The sequence below is a fragment of the Cygnus olor genome, chromosome 1 (assembly GCF_009769625.2).
Source record: "Cygnus olor isolate bCygOlo1 chromosome 1, bCygOlo1.pri.v2, whole genome shotgun sequence".
Taxonomy (NCBI): Eukaryota; Metazoa; Chordata; class Aves; order Anseriformes; family Anatidae; genus Cygnus; species Cygnus olor.
In genome coordinates this window covers 205,843,670-205,863,378 of record NC_049169.1, presented here as the reverse complement: position 1 = coordinate 205,863,378, position 19,709 = coordinate 205,843,670, and the positions used below count along the sequence as shown (strand labels likewise).

The 19,709-nt window shown below is 46.0% G+C and overlaps 1 protein-coding gene across 23 annotated transcripts in view; it reads right to left on the bottom strand.

The window, feature by feature from the left end:
* Positions 1-19,282, bottom strand: part of LOC121063731 (serine/threonine-protein kinase PAK 1) — a 113,848-nt gene extending 94,566 nt beyond the window's left edge. For 4 of the 23 annotated variants that reach the window (XR_005816173.1, XR_005816174.1, XM_040544494.1 and 1 more), the window contains exons 1-2: positions 19,186-19,276; positions 11,493-11,616 (exon numbers count right to left, since the gene is read on the bottom strand). The gene's annotated coding sequence lies outside the window, so the exon portion shown is untranslated. Of the gene's footprint in view, positions 1-11,492; positions 11,617-19,185 lie in introns of all 23 variants that reach the window. The other 19 variants (XR_005816171.1, XR_005816172.1, XM_040544492.1 and 16 more) reach the window with 11 other exon arrangements.
* Positions 19,283-19,709: the final 427 nt, after the last annotated feature.

Sequence of the window (19,709 nt, the reverse complement as noted above, 5' to 3'; positions counted from 1 at the left end):
CCAATTTCCAAAGAGTCCTGCAGGGTCTATGAGGGTCATTTAATAATCAGATTACACCACAGACCCCATCAGCTTCATGAGCTCAGAGCGACTCCTGAAGAACAGGCCATGCTTTTGGGTGTGACCTTGAGCAAGAACACTGATGGTTGGAGCTGTGCAAATGCAAAGACAACAAGGTGATGGGCAGAATCTGTCCTGCAGGATGAAATTTACTGCTCACGGATCCCAAGAGAACTCTGTTGCAGAAATTAGAAGACATATTTTTTGCAGAAAGTCACTTGTACACGCAAAGGTGGAGAAGGAAGTGGCACAAACTTCATGAACAATACTTTGCTAGCTCTTGGGCTTGTTTTAGAAAACCCACAGCAGCAAAGGCTTCAGGAGAAACACCAAATACCCTGGGCTTTTAACTTCATTGAGACAATCCAAAGTGACTACAGCTACAGGCAGCCTTAAGTAACTTGCTGGGTCACGATCCAGCTGATTCTAAGAATCTGCGTGCAGGCTATTTACCCAGGAATTAACCTACTGCCTTGGAATGTGTTGCTTAATTTAGCAGAGTGATTACTTACAGCACCTGCTGCCAGCCTCCCAGTATTTGCTATGCCAGCTTCTCCAGAAACAACGCGAAGGCTTCTGAAATTATTTACATAAGTAATTAAGGAAAGAGCTATAAAAAAAAAAAATGCTAAATGTATAACGTAACAGTCAGCTCGGTTATCAGACGCAATTGAAACTTCAATTTCCAAAGCAAATAGCGTGAGTCAAGGCGGTCTGAAGTCAGCCCTCGCTAGGGGCTGCCATCCTCAGCCAGGCACAGCACTAACTGCATCACACACAGGGCGCAGGCTCCAAATCCCGTATGTGCATGACAACATCACCCCAGGAGATGCCCTTCGCAGCTGGAGAACCTTTGCATACCTATGGACGCAGCCAGCCGAACAGCAACCTGCTGGCTTTAAAGCCAGTTTCCCCGTAGGCTTTACATCCAAAACCGAATCCACAGGAGCCTTGTCATGCAAGTTTGGTGCCTCTTGCAGTGCTTGAGTGCTGATACCAGCAGACAAAGTGGGGAGGAAGAGAAGGGATTACTGACAGACTGTTTTCAAGGCCTTCTCCTAAAATTTCTGGTTACACCTACATACCATGTCCTACTGCTCCAGGAAACGCTGATGGAGAAGGTAGCCAAAAATTTGGCTACTTTGACAAATCCAGTTTCAAGCATGAGGGGTTTTTTAGGTGCAAGGTTCTTCCTAGTGTAACTTCGCCAGCAATAAGAATGACCAGTCCCATTCTGCCTGCTCCAGAAAATCAGCTAGAATCAACCAGGACAACCAGGTGGGGTCTCAAAACACATAAGAGTACTTAAAATGATTTCACAAGGCAGTGCAAATCTTTACCTTATTTGTAGCTCCTGAATGCAGCTCTATCCCGTTGGATAAACAACGGCATTTCAGTAACAGCAACTGAGATGTTGGATGTTTCTTCCCAGAGCTCAGGAAAGCTGAGAATTAAACAGGGAGCCCAGCACCAAACAGGCCCGTCCCATAGAGGAGTCAGCCTCCTGCTCGCTTGGCTGCCCAGAAGTTGGAAGCGGTTCAAGTCTAGGGGATTTTTTCTGTTCCTCATCAAGACCGAAGTTATTTTTCCAAATTCAGCTGGGATCTTAAAACTTCCTTCGTGCATTCAGAAGGATTTTTCAAGCAGCTCGGAAACATCTAACAGCCTAAGCCCGCTTCCTCCCCTGACCCATATATATCGACCCATAAAAGCTGCAAGCAGCCTGCGCAGAGAAGCTTGCCTTTTAGGAACAGGAACAAAGAACACAACATTCCTGTCTGAGTGCAACAAAAACAGTTTGAACGAGATTTCAAAAGGTCACAGCCGCTGCGGGCTCCCCGAACTAGAGGCATCCAGTTGCAATTCACGCTGCACAGCTCATCTCTTCGGAGCCCGAAAGCTTGGCTAAGTTTGCAGGTCTTTCGGGGACATTAAGCAGAGCACCAGCGTGCCTCGGCTCCAGACACCAGCTGTCTCTGAAGCCAAAGAAAACAAAGCAAAACTTGAAGTGCTGAGGATTAGGAGATCTGTGCAAGCAAAATCCCACTATACCCATCACTTCTCAGCCATGCAGCAGTCCAGAAAGGATCAGACTTCATATTATTCACCAGGATGTCCTTTCTTCGCTTGTGGCTTGCATATAAAAGCATCTTCTATCCTGTGCTGCTTTCAAAAAGAACTCTGCTGTTTACTGCACAAGGAATGAACAGACTTTCTGAATAAAGAAATACCCTGAAATAGTTTTGGAAGACAAAATGAGTAGGGGAGGGGCTGTAAAAAAGGATGATATTTCTCTTTTTTTTTTGATTTTAAGCCTAGTCTTGCTGCCTAGAGAAAAGCACAATGCAATTTCACGATCCTTTTCTAAATTTCAAGCAACAGACAGAAAATGATGCCTCCGTAAAACACGACTCAATGACAAAACGTTACCACCGTGGGTGAAGGAACAACTTCGGCTGTGTTCCTCCAAGGGAAAAATACACCTGTAGGGCAACGCAGAATACCTGAAAGGAAACAACAGCTCCGCTACCCACGTATAAATCGAGAAAGTGAGTCGAGAAAGGCCCCACAAGTTTACAGCAGAGGAGGAACACAGTCTAAGTTTCCCGATTCCTGCCCTGCTCTGGTTCTGGGGTTTGCATTTCCACCCTCTGTGCCTCTGCTAATTTTGAAAGCGCCTGCAGAGCGAGGCGAGGAGCTGCGCGGTGGGGCAGGCTGCCAGGCAGAAGCTGCTCGGTCTGGTCCTGCACCCAGAATGGAAACAGCTCAGAGAGCGGAGAAGGAGCCAGCAGCGCTCTGCTGTCAGCACCCATCTCCTGTGCAATCCCCCTGATCAGGGAGAAAGGCAGTGCCTGCCACCTGTGCTCTCCCCCCAACACATCTGAGTCACGGCACGCTGCATCACACCGCAATAGCTTTCTCCTTTCCTCTTGAATGAAGCTCACAGGAATGTTCTCCTTCAAACTATTAAACCCTTACCACGCTTGCTCCTATTCCCTATCACGTACAAGTGGCGGTAAGCAGAGATTTGGACCTGACACCAGGCTGCATCTCTGTTACCCTCCATGTGAAGCACATGGTGAGGCCTACCCTGCACCACAAAGCGCATCCGAGCTGTGACACAACTGTCGGATTCCTTTCTGTCCGCTCGTTCACATTTCTCTGCTCTGCTGGACAGCTGACGAACATATATTCCAACTGGCTTGTCTTTGCCCCACCTGCTTGCTGATCTGCTCATAAAATCACAGAATCATAGAACCGTTAAGGTTGAAAAGCCCTCCAAGATCATCTGGTCCAACCATCCCACTACCACCAATGTCACCCACCAAACCATGTCCCCAAGCACCACGTCCAACCTTGCCTTGAACACCCCCAGGGACGGGGACCCCACCACCTCCCTGGGCAACCCGTCCCAATGCCTGACCGCTCTTTCTGAGAAGAAATGTCTCCTCATTTCAATTTGCTCCTCCAAACTGTGTCCTCCTTTCAGGGGAGGCTGATGGAAGACTCCCATCACTTGAGTGCAACTGCAGTGCCCCAGCATCTCCAGTTACTTTCCATTGGTTTTAAGCCCTAAACACTTCAATAAGTACTTCGGTAAAACAAGAAGAGTTGAACACCAAAACCCTCCTTTGGTCCACATAAGATGAGGACAAGAGGAACTCAACTTATTTTGGACAAGAGGAACCCAACTTCCTATACGCTGTCTAGAGATGCCTCCCTTGGCAGAAAATAGAAGTATAACAAAAGCAACATAAATCCTTTAGAGATCTCAATGCCATCAGTATTTTAGTTTGGATTATCATAGCAAAAATGAAAGGTATCTGCCCTTTGTATCACTGGATGCAATGAAGAGACATGGCAAAACTCCCCAGGATTTTTGCTTCCAAAAAATAATTGCCAGCCACCACCAGGTTCAGCACGATACCACAAGGTCACAACCTTGCTGTCCATCAATGGCTTAACTTCTTCAACATCACACTGAAATTTTGATAGCAATGTAGTAAAGCTACCTCCCAGTTTACCTGTCCAAAAGGGATGCTCTCTTCAGCCTCCACAAACAAAAGTAGATGTTAATGACATGCCAAGTTTGACTCATAAGATTCATTAGCATCTTTACAGAGCTTGTGGTTTGTTTTTTCATATTTCCCTTTGTGCAGAGTGAGAGAGATCCTCTTTAATTTACATGCCTTGCTTCCAGTACCGCAATAATCTAGTTTCGCTACTCTTATCACTTCTTCTTAAGAGAGAAAACAAATAAAAGACCATGCAAACACCCTGGATTTTCCCTCCTTAATGGCAGAGAAATATTTTACTCATCTGCTCCCTGTCCCTTTATGGCTTTACACCTGAAATCAAGATTTAGTTACAGCATTTTAAAATAAGTATGAAATACACAACCACTTCTAAAAGGTTCATTTGTGACTTCCAGTACGATTTATTTTCCATTTTCAGGGATTCAGAGAACCACCTTGACCCGATCCCACTAACACCAACATTGTTGTTAAATCCAAAGCAACCCAACTGGCTGCTGCAGATGATGCTTTATCACAATGGGCACCTCTGCCCCGAGTCACAGTGACCAGCACAGATGGAAGCACCTGTCCCAAAGGCAGGACTGTGACCTGTGACCACAGGTGGGTTTAGTTGCAGTGGCTGCTCGCACCCCAGGAGCTGTAGGAGATAGACAGATTGGGCGTTGCAATATAATACACTGGGCATGGTGGCAGAAGTTCTCTGAGCTGGCATCACACCATGGCTGAAAGGACTTAAAGGTCAATTCATATCCCATTTGGCCATCCCCACTATGGGGACGACAACCTCCAGTAGAACTACACCCCCACCACACCTGAAGCTACCCAGAATCACAAATTAGCACCCAAAAAAATAAAAATAAATAAATAAATCAAGCTGCAGTTCAACCTCCCTGGCTGTCAGCCAGCCCGGGGTGAGTCCCACAGCTAGAGAGGACCTGAGAAATGAGAATCAGGCCTCCCATCTGTGAGGCAACCGATTCTGCTGGCCTCTTCATCAGTCCCTCGGGGCTGTTTTCACTCTCTCATGAGAATCTGGGATAGAGTTATGTAAAGCAGATTCCTCGCCCTTAATTAAAATAGAGTTCATATGCACACCCTGCTGAAGGCAGCATTAAAAAAAAAAAAAAAAAACACTTCTATGAGGGATAAGTCACTTATAATTAAAAAAAAACTCAGCGCACACACAAGGGAGTGTCGAACGCTTGCCAGCCACCTGGATAATCACTTCCTCCAAAAAGCTGCAGAAGAGAGCTCTGGGGAAACGAAGGTCACACAGACTCTTGCAAAGGCAATGCAGGTGGGATTTGCCTTGCACAGGTAAGAGCTGCAAAGCCTGTGACCAAATTCCACCTATTTCGAGGCCGTGTTGCACTAATTCTTCTCCACAGCACTGGTACACTCTTCCATCTGTTTTAAAATCTACCCCCTTCTTGTTTTATCAAAATTTCCCCTGGTTGTAACTGCATGGGATCTGATAGACAAGTTTCACACTCAGGTCTCTGTGCTGACTTTATCCTTTAAACCTCACCCAGGTTCCTCCTCCTCCTCACTGACAGATGAATTCCAGCTTTTTTTGCCTCTCCTTGGAACGCGGCCCATCTCTTCGACCCTTTCAGCTGCTTTTCTGTTACTCCGTTGTACCCTTCTTCAGATGGACAGACCAGAACTGCACACCAGACATGAGATGTGGGTGCACCAAGCGCTTATACCATAGCAAAATTACACCATTCATCCCATCCCTGATGAATACAGTAGCTTTTTTGGTTGCTGCTGCATGGTGACGTTTCCCTTTCCATCCTGAAAAGCGAAATTATACCCAGTATTTTACTTCCTATTATTCATGTGGCTTTCAAACACTAAGACAACCTTTCCTCAAACCCTGTAGCAGCTTCACATCGTGACAAAAGCCTTCTGAAAATCCAAATATACTGCATCCACTTTAACCCCTTTCTTTCCACAGAACTTCATGGGGGTAGCGCAGCAGGATTTTCGTTTTCGGAAGCCACACTGACTCTTTCCCAGCCGCAAACATTTATCCCCGTGTTCCATATTTCTGACTTTTCCATTCCTAAAAACTGGTAGTATGACTCTCCAGCGTGCGGTTCCCAGGATCCCCTCCAGAGTCCTTTTTATAGATGGGAATTACATTGGCAAAAACCCAGTCCTCTGGCACAGTGGCAGTCTGCAGTGACAAACGATACGGTTTGGGCAGCAGCCCTGCAGTTTCACATTCAAGTTCCTCAGGACTCTGGTTGAATGCCACTCAGCCCTGGTGACTTATTAACATCTAACTTAGCTATTTGGTTTAATTTTCTTTTATATTTCTGACCTACCAGCTATAAACGGTGTGTTTGGTGTAGGAACATCCCTAGTATCTTCAGCATTTAACACTGATACAAGCAATCCTCTGCCAGGGCTATATCAATCCCAAGAGACCTTTTTACACCTTTCTCACCATGCACCCCCCAAGGTGCACCCCCTAACAGATTACACGCCGATGGATAATACAATTTCTATATCCTAATGGATATAAAAAGCAAGCCCTTAACGACTCTGGGGAGCAGTCCCAAGGCAGGCTGCTGGGACTACCCGCTGGGCCCGCGCTCCCCTCACACCACCCTGTGCCCTGGCACGGCTGCCACCCTGCCCATTCCTTCCTGGCGGGCCCTTGCAGGAGGTTTCAGATACCACAAAGAGATCGTCGAGATTAAAGTGGGTCACCATGGCAGCCAGCTCTCCTCCGACACAGGGTGCAGATCCAAGCACTGACAGTGCAAGTTTGGGACAGGAGCAAGTGAGGACTAAGGCAGGGGTGGCTCCTATCTGAGCTCCTCCTCGTCAGAGAGGCTGGCTGTCATGGAAAACAACTTTTATGCAAGCTGCTGTGAGGACACTGACAGATGTCATGCAGTCAGGGGTGCCAACAACTGCAACTTTACATGTTTTATCCTGACTGAAGTACTAAAGCAGTTCTGTTTGTCACTAGCACGTCCCTGAGACACCCCAAGCACCAACACAAGGTCAGTGAAGTCCTTTCAGATGAGGCCATGTGGAGCTACCTGCCCGCACAGAGCAGAGACCAAGAGTTTCCTTCTTCCACACCCTCCATTCCTTGCCACATGTACCTTTCAGAAGCCCATAAACAGTCCTGCCCTCCTCACTTTATAAAACTACACGTATATAGGTTTTTATCTTCCTTTTGAGCCAATCTCGCTAGCCACACAGTCATTCCTGTTGCTTTTCCTTAATTTCATCCTACTAAAACTTAAAAAGGATCAAAGATGGCAATTACTTCAGGAAAAAAAAAATCTCCTCACCACTCACACCGATTAACAACATCAGACCCAATTTTCAGAAGATATTTAAGAGTTTTTAAAAATACTTTACCAGCTTATGTGCCAAATCCCAGCAGCTTCCGAGGGAATCAAGCACCCACGCGCTTTCTGGATTCCCACTAGATGCCTACCCACATCTTTTAGTATGTAACCACATGAAACACTCCACTTTTGTTCTCAAGGTTAGGCACTCAAAGTGCTGCTAAGACAGTCCCTGAATGTTCCCACTGAAACCCACGTGCTACTAACAGAGTTATGTCCCCAGGTTACCAAAAAAAATGACCAGATTTTTTTCGTTGTTGTTCCTTCACGTTCAGCAGATCTTACCAAACACCTGCTGCACAGTTCCTCACCTTGCTTTCATCCTGGCTATGGCACAAATATTGCCAGTCTCTGTACGTATTTCAGGCTATTCAGATTTGTGTTTTCCTGTTCACCCTTGTGCCTGCTGCTTCTGTGTTGCCCTTCACACCTGCACTACAGAAGAAAGCACTTTACCTCTCCATCATAGTTGTTGTATTCTCCCTGGGAGGCTTTATGGACAGCTTTTAGGTGGAAGGTGACAGAGAATGCCAGCACCTCAGTGAACAAGCCAAAATCATTTGTAGAAGAGATGACTCCTGCACTACACCACTTCAGTTATGAACCAAAGGACTGCAAGGTGGAAGGAGCACAGGACACCATCAGGATTATTTAATAATGTCAGTTAGACTGGCAGCAGTATTAGCAACTTAATTCTGTCTTGGATTAAAATTAATGTTTCAGCAGGACACCAACAAGACATTTGGTCCCAGATGAAACCTTATAACCTGTTGTGGAAAGCATCCTTTCATTTTTGAATCACCTGATTACTAGAAAGCATATAATGTTCACAAGATACTATGCAGGCAAACAATAGGAAACCCCAAAAATTCTCTGCTACACCAACACGTGCATTTTGAAAGCACTCCCTAGTCAAAGTCTGGAAGTCCTTGCTTCGCTGGCTTTCAGCAACCTGGTCTAGTGGAAGGTGTCCCTGCCCATGGCAGGGGGGTGGAAGTAGATGATCCTGAAGGTCCCTTCCAACCCAAATGGCAGGGATTCAGGGATTACAAGCATTGTGCTTCCACGAATCTAAGAAGGATCCAAACAGAAGAGAACAGCGGAAGGGGAGTGGGCAGAAATATTATGTTCCAGTTGTGATTTTCTGTCAAGCTCCTTCTCCCAAATGTATTTATTAAAGACAGAAAAGCAGTCAGAAAGTCAAAATCCATTTTGTACCAAGGACTTTCAGCTACTGAGCATAAGCAAGACCAGCAGGAGTTGGATGGGCAGGTGGTACAGGTTCAGAGACCTCCGGGGTAGAGGAAGTTAAGAACAAAATAACAAAAATAAAAAGCTACACACAGCAGGTGCCTCAAAGAAGAGAGCTCTTTCAAGATTAAAAAGGCAGTTACTTGTGAACTAGTCCTGAGAAGCCGTCAGATCTAGCTTCATGTCTTACAGCCCTTATATCAAGGTTTCAAACCCACAGACAGCTCCAGGATCTTCAATACTACACTACAGCCACATTCAGGTTGTTGGGCCTGGGGAAGAGAAGGCCCCGGGGGAGAGCTGCCAGCGGCCTGCCAGGGCCTGCAGGGGGGGCAGGAAAGCTGGGGAGGGACTCTTGGTCAGGGCTGGGGGGACAGGACGAGGGGCACCGGCTGGAGCCTGGCAGGGGGGAGGCTTCGGGGAGGCGTTGGGAAGAAATTCTTCCCTCTGAGGGTGCTGAGGCCCTGACCCAGGCTGCCCAGAGGAGCTGGGGGTGCCCCAGCCCTGGCAGTGCCCAAGGCCAGGCTGGGTGGGGCTGGGGGCAGCCTGGGCTGAGGGGAGTGGAATTAGATGGGCTTTAAGGTCCCTTACAACCCAAATCATTCTCTGATTCACTAATGTTGCTCTGTTTCTGCCAGGTCAGCTCACATCCAAGTGCTGAAAGAGACAAGCACCCTTGCCTTTGGATGGCAGCGTGCCTAAATGAGCTCAGCTGTGTCAAGCTTTTACCCTCTGATCACAGCCCCCCACAAAAACTCAAGCACGCTTCCAGCAGGTGGAGAGGGAACTGTCCTGTCCTTTCATCATGCCCTCAGTCTCCAAGAAAATGCAGATTCAGAGTTATGCTTCTAATATTCATTTTTAGTTGACCACATCAAAAGGAAAACAGCTGCCAACAGCCACATCCTCCCTTTATAGCTTTGTGATGAGATGGGGAGGAGGGGAGGGGTGGTTTCTGGAAAAAAAAAAAAAAAAAGCAAACACAAGTTTCTAATCTGTTAATCATGAAGAATGCAAAGTCAACCACAGATTATTTCCTTCTGAATTTGTAGGGTTAGTTCATTAGAAAATTTAGGATCACAGCTCTTACAGAGAGGCCAAACAGTTTTTATGCTGAAGCTCACACAAGTTAAGCTGTAGAAGCCTTCTACTGCTCACCCCATTGATATCCCAGTGAAAAGAAAAACATTAATAAGAGCCCCACCAGCAAAGTGCATGAATTCTCAGGAAAAGAAGAAGACAGACCAGAAATCACACATGTCAGGGGATTTACCTACGCCTGTACATGAGGTACAGGTGGAACAGATTTTATGATCTCAAGTCTTCAAAACCAAACACAGCTACACTGCAAGTAGGATGAGATCACCTTGCTGAAGTCACTGCTCCTGGATACTGAGCCAAAATAACAGCGTGGGATTCAGAGAGCAACTGAACATCAGCAGATACTCAAGACATGCACTATAATATTAAACATGAAGCTTGATGACAGAAGTAATTATGATGTTAAGAGCATAAAGCCACTTGCCGCTTGGATAAGATTGTTTTAATCTCTATCACCACTATCTCCTGAACCGCATACTGATGCATTTATGCCACATGTCGGCATGTGACCACATTTTTCTGAAGTGACAAAAAAAAATAACAACAACAAAAAACAGCTCTCACAAGCACTGTTGGTGGCATTTGGACTAAGTCCCAGGATGAATAAGTATTGGATCAGATGGCAGGAAGGGCTCTTGCAGGATGTACCTAGTATTACAAAAGGACTGGTTTCTAAAAAAGCAAGGGGCATCTAAAATAAATCTGATGTTTTTATTTAAAGAAAAAAAGAAATCATGATCCTTACAATCCCATAATCAGCTGCAGGAGATGAAGAAAACTCAAGCTGAGATCATTTCAACATTAGCATTTTTTTAAACAGACAATAACTTCAAAAGTGGTCATAGCACACAAGAAAAGATATTTTTGGTTGGACCAAGAAAATGACTGAACTCTTACAATTATGGCCAGCTCATCAATTCTGAATGTTTTTCTTTTGCAACTCATGGACACATTTCAGAGACACAAACACAGACCAAATGAAAAAGCTGGCACTTGAAAGTCAACAAAAAGAGGTAATGAGATATCTGATCTTTAAACCTATACTTGCCTTTTTTTCTCCTGCCCTGGCCCTCCAAAACCCCTCTTCATGATGAGTAAATCAGAAACAAGTTTTGGGAGGGGAGACTGTTACCACGAGCTGGCAGGATGCTGTTTCAGCAAGTACCACTTCCATGTGAAAGCCAGAAGTCCTACTATGACAGCGCAGTGAGTCACTTGATGACAAGTCACTGAAGCATTTAGATACTGTTTAATGCTAAAAACTGACACTGTTTTGCTTTGTCTAACTGGAGGAAGTGCCTTTATTGAACCTAGAATTCAAATGCTGCCTATGACCGTCTGCCTCCCTTTAAAGGCAGCCTACACAGAAGAATATAACGGTTGTGTTCTTCTTGCTGGCTTCCAGAAAAGCCTTGGAGGAATCTGAGCTTTTTTGCTTTTTTTTTTTCTTGAAAAAGAAAGCCATTCCCAGCCCTACCCTCACCTCCTCAGCCCTTCCGAATGAAATCCCCACATTTAGAGACTTCCAGGTATCCCATCAGCAAAATTGCCTTCCTGATAGAGGAACTCAATGAGCCTAAGGTTTCTTCCCCCTATCCAACCTTTATCCCCCTCCCAAGCCCTGAAGCAGCTGCTTCTTACTGGGGTGGAAGACAAAACACACTACCTCCCTACTGCTCATCTGCGTGTGCCCGGCATCTTCATGATTGCAGATGTTTTAGGACTCCATTCCTCATCAGTCTCGATGGCGGCCAGGGAAAGCAAAGACCGATAGGAGACGAACAAGGTTACTGTAGGAAGGGAGAAGGAAAAAAAAAGAAAAGACAGGCTTTAAGAGACATCATTAAGGAATGGAAACAGAGGGTGAAAAAAAAAAACATACAGAAAGAATGGAAAAGTTAGTTCCCACATACACACCGAGTTACATTTAATACGATTGCCAGTGCTCCCAGATATGAAAGGAGAGACAGCAGTCCAACACTGCCAGGCTACAGCTTCATCAAGATACAGCATCAGCTTAATTTTGCTCATACGAATGTCTTCAAAATCTTGTTTAGACTGCATGAACATGAACAAGGGAGCTAGGGATTAAAGCCAGACAGGAAAAGTAGTTCTGTTCCCATTCTTTCATTCTTTTTGGCACTGGTTTAATAGTGGAGGAGACTTCTGCTGCTGCTCGTGAGTTTCGTACAGCCTTTTTAATTATTATCTCTGCTATCGAGAGAGTCAAAAATTGCATAGGAGAAGAATTTGTAAGGTAAGAGACTGCAATTTTTACCTGTCACCTTATTACCAAGACATGTAGGCTGATGCAACGATGAGAAATTCGATGAGCCAGAAATTATAAAAGATTTTTTTTTATTAGATCAATATAACTGTGATAGAATTGCTGTCACTTGGTGTTGCAGTTCCTCCCTTCCTTCATCCCTTCACAACCTCTCTGGCTTTCTGTAAGGCTACCCAGGGAAGATTTTGGTGATTGTGCAGGACTAATTTATACTAAACTAAAGTTAAGATGCACTAGACACCCTCACTTTCCCACCCAAAATTAGGAACTGGAGGCTCAGCCATGCTTCAATCTCATTATTTAAGTCTTCAAGGAACATTTGGCTCAATTTCTGACATTTTTATCTACGGATAAGAGTGGGAGAAGTCTCCTTTGTGTGACACAGATTTTTGCATAGCTTTCTCATCCCCAGAAGCTTGGAGCTTAACAGAAAGACCAAACACCTTAACACACCCCCACAACATGCATGCATTTTACCAAAGAACCTCAGCAGTTTGATTACCAGAAAGCGGATGCTTTAAATGAAGGGTTATGGAGCATGATCACCATCCATTTCCAGGCTGCCCCTCTTAGCTCAGCTCCCAGAGCTTTCCCATTATCATCTGTTGCAATGCCACAGAAGCAAGGCTGAAATTGAACCCCCATCTTATTCCCAAGCGGGACCGAAGACGAGCACAACAGCAAGGCCAAACGGGGATGTGAGCTCTAAGTTGTGGTTAGCATTTTGTGGTTTCAGCAGGAAAGTTAGCTCTCCTGGGCAGTCCAGCAATACAATCGAATCAAACGTTTGTGGGAAAAAAAAATTAGCGGTGACCACATCCATTAAAAGTGCCGTTCAGTACAGCCCTCAGAGAATCTGTACTAAACAATCACTCCAGGGTCTTTGTTTCATGTCTTTATCTTCCTCCACCCCACTCCTGCACGGAAACCCAGTATTCCTACCGCAATTTCTCATTTCAGCAAAAAGTGCCAAGAGTCAAGTGCTTCAAACCATCTCCAGGAAATCCTTTATTAGAGAGATTATTTGAACAAAGTACAATACATAGTAAAAACAAAAACAGAGATTCACATTGGGAATTAAGCCTAAAGTCATTTAAACTTCCACAAGAGCAACAAATCTGTAGCCTGAAAACTACATTTCTGTGTTATAACAGATATATAACATATCTCTGAATAATACAGAAAAATGTGACACACTTCCTTTTTATGAACTAACATTCCCTTTCCCAAACTTGTTTCTTGAGTTCCTGAGCTTAAGTTTCCCTTGATATGCTTTGTTTTTAAATAGATTTGTCTGATTTTCTAAAACTTGATCAGTGTTTGAATATCTGCCTTTTGACCTTAACTATAGAGTCATTATTTCAGTGATATACTGAATTACCCACTCTCAATTAAAAAACTTTTAGCCAGTACATACTATGACTAAGTCTGCCAGTTTATTGGAAACAATGGTCTACTAAAAACAACGTTTTACTAAATAAAATGCAGACAAACTTGGGCTACAGTAAGAGTTAACACATTCTGTGGTTAGCAAAGGAAATGATGCTAAAATTCGCCTTGAGTGAGGTGTTCCTGAAAGGATAAGGACATGGAAATTGTTCTATTTCCAGAACTGCAAAATGTAATGGATATTTTATAATTGAGTGTCTTATTAATTTTAATGAACTAATAAATATTGCATTTCAAATTCTTACGTGCCCATTTGCTGCTAATTCCTTTTTGTGCTATGTACTCCCTGCTCTTTGCAGCTGTTAAATTTATCTTTTATTGTGAAGAAACGTCTGAGTTAAGACTCAGGTGAGCAGTTTAATGAACTAGAATAAGCAAAGGATACATTATAAGCCTGGCTTCATTTTTTTTTTTCCTTCTGCCTCAACAGAGAGAGTTACAGAGCTCAGCAATGGCCCCAAACACATGCGGCAAAGGAACAGGGCCTTGAGCTGAAAGAAACCCAGTAGCTTCAGTAGCACAGACTGGATTTACTGGGACACAAGGATCTATCTACTCTTCCCTGCTTGCTGGTGGAGGAAACCAGTTTATCCTTCATCCCAAGCAAGTCTGAATTACGGACGGGCACAAGTCGACACTCAGCTCTGACGTAGCTTCCCCAAAGCAAGACTGAAGTAAGACATTCTTGAAATACCTACTAAAGGCAAATGATAGATTCATCCTGGCACAAAGCCTTTAAATTAAACTTGTGAGTGAAACTGAGGAACGTTCACTTACAGATAGCTGGGAAAATAAATCCGTTTTTTACAAAAGGAATCACTTTTCCGAGGAGTTTGAGTTAAGTGGCCAAGAGACTCATATCTTAAGATCAGCAGAGAATGTAATGTGCTAGTGCAGAAAATATATTGGAAATCCTTTATGCTAAAGAAACAATAATGTATTTCATGTTATACAAAGCTTTCTGTAGGTAAAGGAGGAGAAAGAACATTTGCAGTAAGACACCAGTTCAAGTGAAAGATATTTCTCACTCCAGCTCCTGTTTCATGAATAGGATGTAAGCCCTAAGGAACGTGCTCCATCAAAAGAGCCATCATATAAAATACTTTTGTGAAACTTACAGTCATTACAAGAACTGACAGCTCAAAGCCCTACTCGCAGAAGGTAGCTCCAAAGCGGTGCTGTTACTCCTTAAGAAGCCAGTTGGCCAAACTGTGTCTTAACCTTTTGTATTTGATTTTCCTTCCATCTGCTGCCATCTGTAAAGTCATGCAATGCCGTGACTTTACATCACCTGGAAACTGTGGACAGTACGTACATCAAGCTCATACGAGCAGGAGACAACGCTTTAGGGTAAACCCAGGTGACTCTTCCTGCCCCTAGAACACATACAATACAAATAGTAATTATTTTCCTCCCCCATTATCCATTTAGATTACATGTATGAACTAATTTTATGGAAAAAGAAGAGAACAAAACACAGAACAGGGCTTTATGCCCTACTTGTACACAACGCGTATTTGCCACTCGGTTTGCTCGCAGTCCCATAGCTAAAGGCCAAGATCAAGGAGATGTTTGCAGCTCTGTGTCATATACTTCAAGGCAGGCACAATTTATCACGTGCCATGCCTCTTATACTTTAATCGGGATCACAAAGGACTATTGTAGGAGGAATTATTTCCTTTTCAGAAACTACACCTGTCTACTGCTTCGGCAATCTTCTGAATTGGTCCTTTTTTCCCCAAACAGGACTTTACTTCTATCCCATCAGCAATTTTTTCTCTTTTTTTTTTTTTAAACCTGAGATGATAAATGGACACATCATTTGCAACTTCGTGACTTCACTGATGCTAGACTAGATGTAGGAAGAAGAGTGACTTTAAGGCAGTAATACTGGTGGTAAGGGTGAAATAAACTGGCTTTATAGCAGGTCCAAAGAGCACGGATGGCAAGATGGAAAGAAACCATGGAAGTACAGTTATTGTTTAACCTCTGTCTCAGACAAGATGAAAGAGATAGAGAATGGCCATCGTTGGTTATATGACAGGAAGCCAGAACACATGGACTGCCAGTTTAAACAGCTCTTCCACAGCCCAAACAATTTACCAGAAGTATATCGGTACATAAACCAGACCTCAATGCTTCCACTGTTTCATCAAATTCCCCTGGAAACGCACTTAATCAGGTGGCTTTTTTTTGTTTCCCCTCGCCCAGCCCAAGCAAACAATTGCTAAAAAGAAGGGGACTCAGGAAAGCTGTGAGAATCCAGTGCTTTCAGCAGAGGATTTGGTGCATCTCCAGATTGAGATGGGTAAGAGAAGCTCCCCTGAGCTACCTGCCTCATACACCGCAGCGCTCGGCGGTACAGCAGGCAACGAGTACAACGAGCCATCAGCATTTTTAGAGTGCAACTCTCTGACCTATTTTAAAACGCCTACTGGAGGATGAGACACAGCGTGTCCTAAAAGGGCCTTTTTTCCTTTCTACGGATGATACAGAGAGCTCTGAGCAGCGATACTGTCATCAAGGGACTCCCACGAAGGGTCCCCAAACCGTGACATTCAGCCACTGCCGTGTGCTGAAAAGGAGCCAGAGCACAGCATAGAATAGAAAATCACAGCATGGCAGGACCCAGGCTGCATCGACGGCTCTGAGGATGTGCCCAGGGAAGGAGAGGACAAAAATAAGCATCTCCCCCTGCACAAAGCCAGGAGCCCTTGTCGCCAGCGCTGCCCCTCGCAGCCCCAGTGTCCCCATCTACGCGTGCCACGCGCAGCAGCACCCATGCTCAGGAATTTCAAGCTTGGCCTTAAGTTTGAGTAAAAGCTTGGTTAGCATAGGTAGCGTCAGGGGTTTTGAAGCTAGCCATTCCTAAGAGCATCACGTGCTCAGAAGGGAGGAATCGATCGCGCTGGCTTTACATGCCGCAGAAGTGAGCATCTGCTGACGGTCCCAGTTCTGCTCCCACTGGATTGAAGGGACCCCATCATCTCCGGGAACAGGGGTTCAAAGCAGTTTCCCCCAGGTGAGAACTGTGCAAGGGCACACACGAAGCAGCCCAAATAATTTTCTCCGTACGAGCAAGTGTCAACCTCAAGCAGAACATTCTCCCCAATTCCTTGCACAGGCCGAACATGCGAGCCCAGCTCCTTGCCCAGCACAGAAAAAAGGGCTCTCAGACAGTACAAATCTGGCACACAACATTCTTTTGCCTTCCCACAGAGGTTAACAAGCCAACAAGAGATATCCTTGTATGTGTCAAAGGTCTAATGACTAAGATTTAAAGAAATACGTGTTTTCTTTATAGATGCTCAGCCTCAGCCTGTTTCTTGCACCTCCTCACACAGAGGGGTTGTTTTGCAGGCTCCTTACAAAGTGCACTTGCTTCTCTTATCAGCTGTGGTTGACAGGATGAACTGTAAACCCCGATCACTTGAAGGGTGGAGCTCTCGATCATTTCTGCATTTTGCTGCTGAGAAAAGCCTGCTTCAGCCCTAGGTGGTTCTGCACACCCTTAAAATATAAAGAAACTGGGCCGTAACAGCTACGGTTTTGAAATTACGAGATGTCCCACACCTAGGAAGTGAGACAGGTGCAGAAAAGAGAGAAAGAAGCCACACCAAAGATCACTCATATTTAGAGTAAAAAAAAAATGAGTTAGCAAACTGGGTGAAATTCATGCTTTTGTAGTCAAAGCTGAGGAAAGCTCTGCACAGACCTGGAAAAGGATCCACAAGAATCAGTAGAAATCAAACAGTTCTTTGACCTTTTAGGCCAAAAAAAAAGTTAGCATTTTCAGCCTATGGCAAACAAGTCAGTCAAAACCATAATAAACACAAAATATATTTTCACTCGTGGAAGTTACACATGGGTTGTCACACGTTTCTTCTAATACCCCCGTGATGAAGAGCGTGAGCCGAAAGCTTCACATTTCCTCCCCTTTTCCTCTGAGCAATAACCAGCGCACACGGTATTCAAAGATTTCTCGTTGTCATGCTACAAAAGAGCGTTTTTCTCTTCAATTTTACCCTTGGCTTTCACTTCCCAGTCCAAGAGCAGTAGTTATATCACCTCCTTTGAAACAGCCTCTCCCCCCAGGGCTCAGGAAGGCTGAACGCCCGCCCGGCTTTGGAGTTTCGCACCCTCAACTTATCTGCCCTGTATATCACAGCTGGAGAATAAGAGACAGGGGCAATCCTCAGCTTAACAAATTCAGCGTTCGGCCACATTTACGTTTCCTCTGTGCTGCCTGTTCTCCCTGCAGAGACAAGCTTGCCTTCTCTGACTAATCCCCAGAAAACGCAGAGGGAAAAGTCATTTCTAAGCGGACACCCGCACGGATTGTTCCGCCAGGAGGAGTTTTTGCCAGCCTTATCCTAAAAAGCCGCGAGCGAGACCCCCACTAAAGGATGTCAGAGCGGTGCAGCACCAGGAAACACCAGGTATGGGAAAAGGGGAGGCAATTCGGCGAGAGGCAGCCGTGAGTCACTGTACAAAGAGTGAACTGCGAGCAAAGAGAACAAATCCCCCTTCCGCCCGTGCCCGACACAGCCATTTCACCCAGCTGCAATGCCTAGCTTTCACTTTAAAAAGCTCGGCTGAACATCTTTTACACTTGTTCTTTATATAATATACAATATGTGGAGACACGCCGTGTACTTCATCACCCCATAAAGTGCGTGCTTTCCACCCGGTACCGAGTCCCCAGCAAGGAGAGAGGTCCTGACATCTATTTATTAATAAATCTTGCTCCTGAAGAAGAACTCCCGGAGGTGAGGTGTGAATCAAGAGGCAGCGACGCTCAGCAGGAGCCGACGCACCACGGCACGCAGGCGGATGGAGGCAGCTCTCCCCATTTATCGGGATCGCTCGAGCCCAACAACAAAAGCAGCAAGAACGGGGATTTTGCAGGCGTGGGAGAGCTGGGGATTGGGACACAGGGAAGGGAGGAGAGTTGCAGCTCCAGGAGCTCGTCCTTGGGGCTCTCCCAAGAGCACCCAGAGGTGGCAGCCATCCCGCAGGGTCCCTCCTGTCCCGCTCACGGACAGAAGCCCCGAGCGGGATGCTGGAGACCTCGTAAGGTCCCTTCCAGTGTGAATTACGCCCCGATCCCAAGCCCAGCTTTGCTTTTAAGGACTTTAATGGCAAAAAGCCACGATCTCGGACACGCACGTGGAGCGGGGTGGGGGGATGAGGCCACACACACTCCCACCTCCTCATCCCTGTTCACCCCCAAAAGACCCCAAAGGTGCTGTGTCCCCCCCCATGGGTTCGGCTCCTCGCCTCTTTGGGGTCACCCCCTCCAGCCCCATTCAGGACGGGGTGCTGAACAAACCCCAGGGCTGAACCCCGAGCTCCCTCTCCCCATCCTCTGCCCCAAACACCCCCCCCCAAAAAAAACCCTGCACAACCCAGGGCTGGAGCCAAACCCCTTTGTTAAACAACCGAGCCGGGGAGGCAGGAGGGAGCCGGGCTGGGGGGGGGGGGGGGGAGGGGGGGGCGGGGGGAACGGGCTCCCCTTTCCTAAAAAAAAAAAAAAAAAAAACAAGGGAAGAAGAGGAAAAAAAACAAATAAAAAGCCCTTCTCTCGACCCTTCCCGGGTGGGAAAGGGAGGAGAGGACTCACCTCCTGCCCGCTGCAAGGTGCCGCCGCCCGGCCCCGCCGCGCTCCGCTCCCCACGCCGCCCTCCGGCCGCCCCGGCGCCGCCTCCCTTCGCCCTCCCCGCCTTTGTCCCTGCCTCTGGCTCCGGGGGGTTGGTCCCCGCCCCACTACCACCCCCCTAAAATCCCCCTAAGACGCTCCCCCTACAGCCAAGGTGGGCTGCTGGGGCTGGGGGAGAGGCAGGGTCCCCCTATTCACCCCTCCCCCCCCCCCCAATTCATTCCTCTTCCCCATTCATTCCTCCCTCCCCCCCCCCCCCCCAAGCAATCCGGGCTAAAAAGTTGTGGTTTTTTTTATTATTTGTATATATTTACCACCCCCCTACCTCCAAGGTGGGCTGCTGGGGCTGGGGGAGGGGCAGGGTCCCCCTATTCCCTCCCCCTATTCATCCCCTTCATTCATTCCTCCCTCCCCCCGAGCAGTGAAAAGTTGTGGGTTTTTTTTGTTTTATTATTATTTATTTTCCTGATTTATTTCTTAGTTACTGG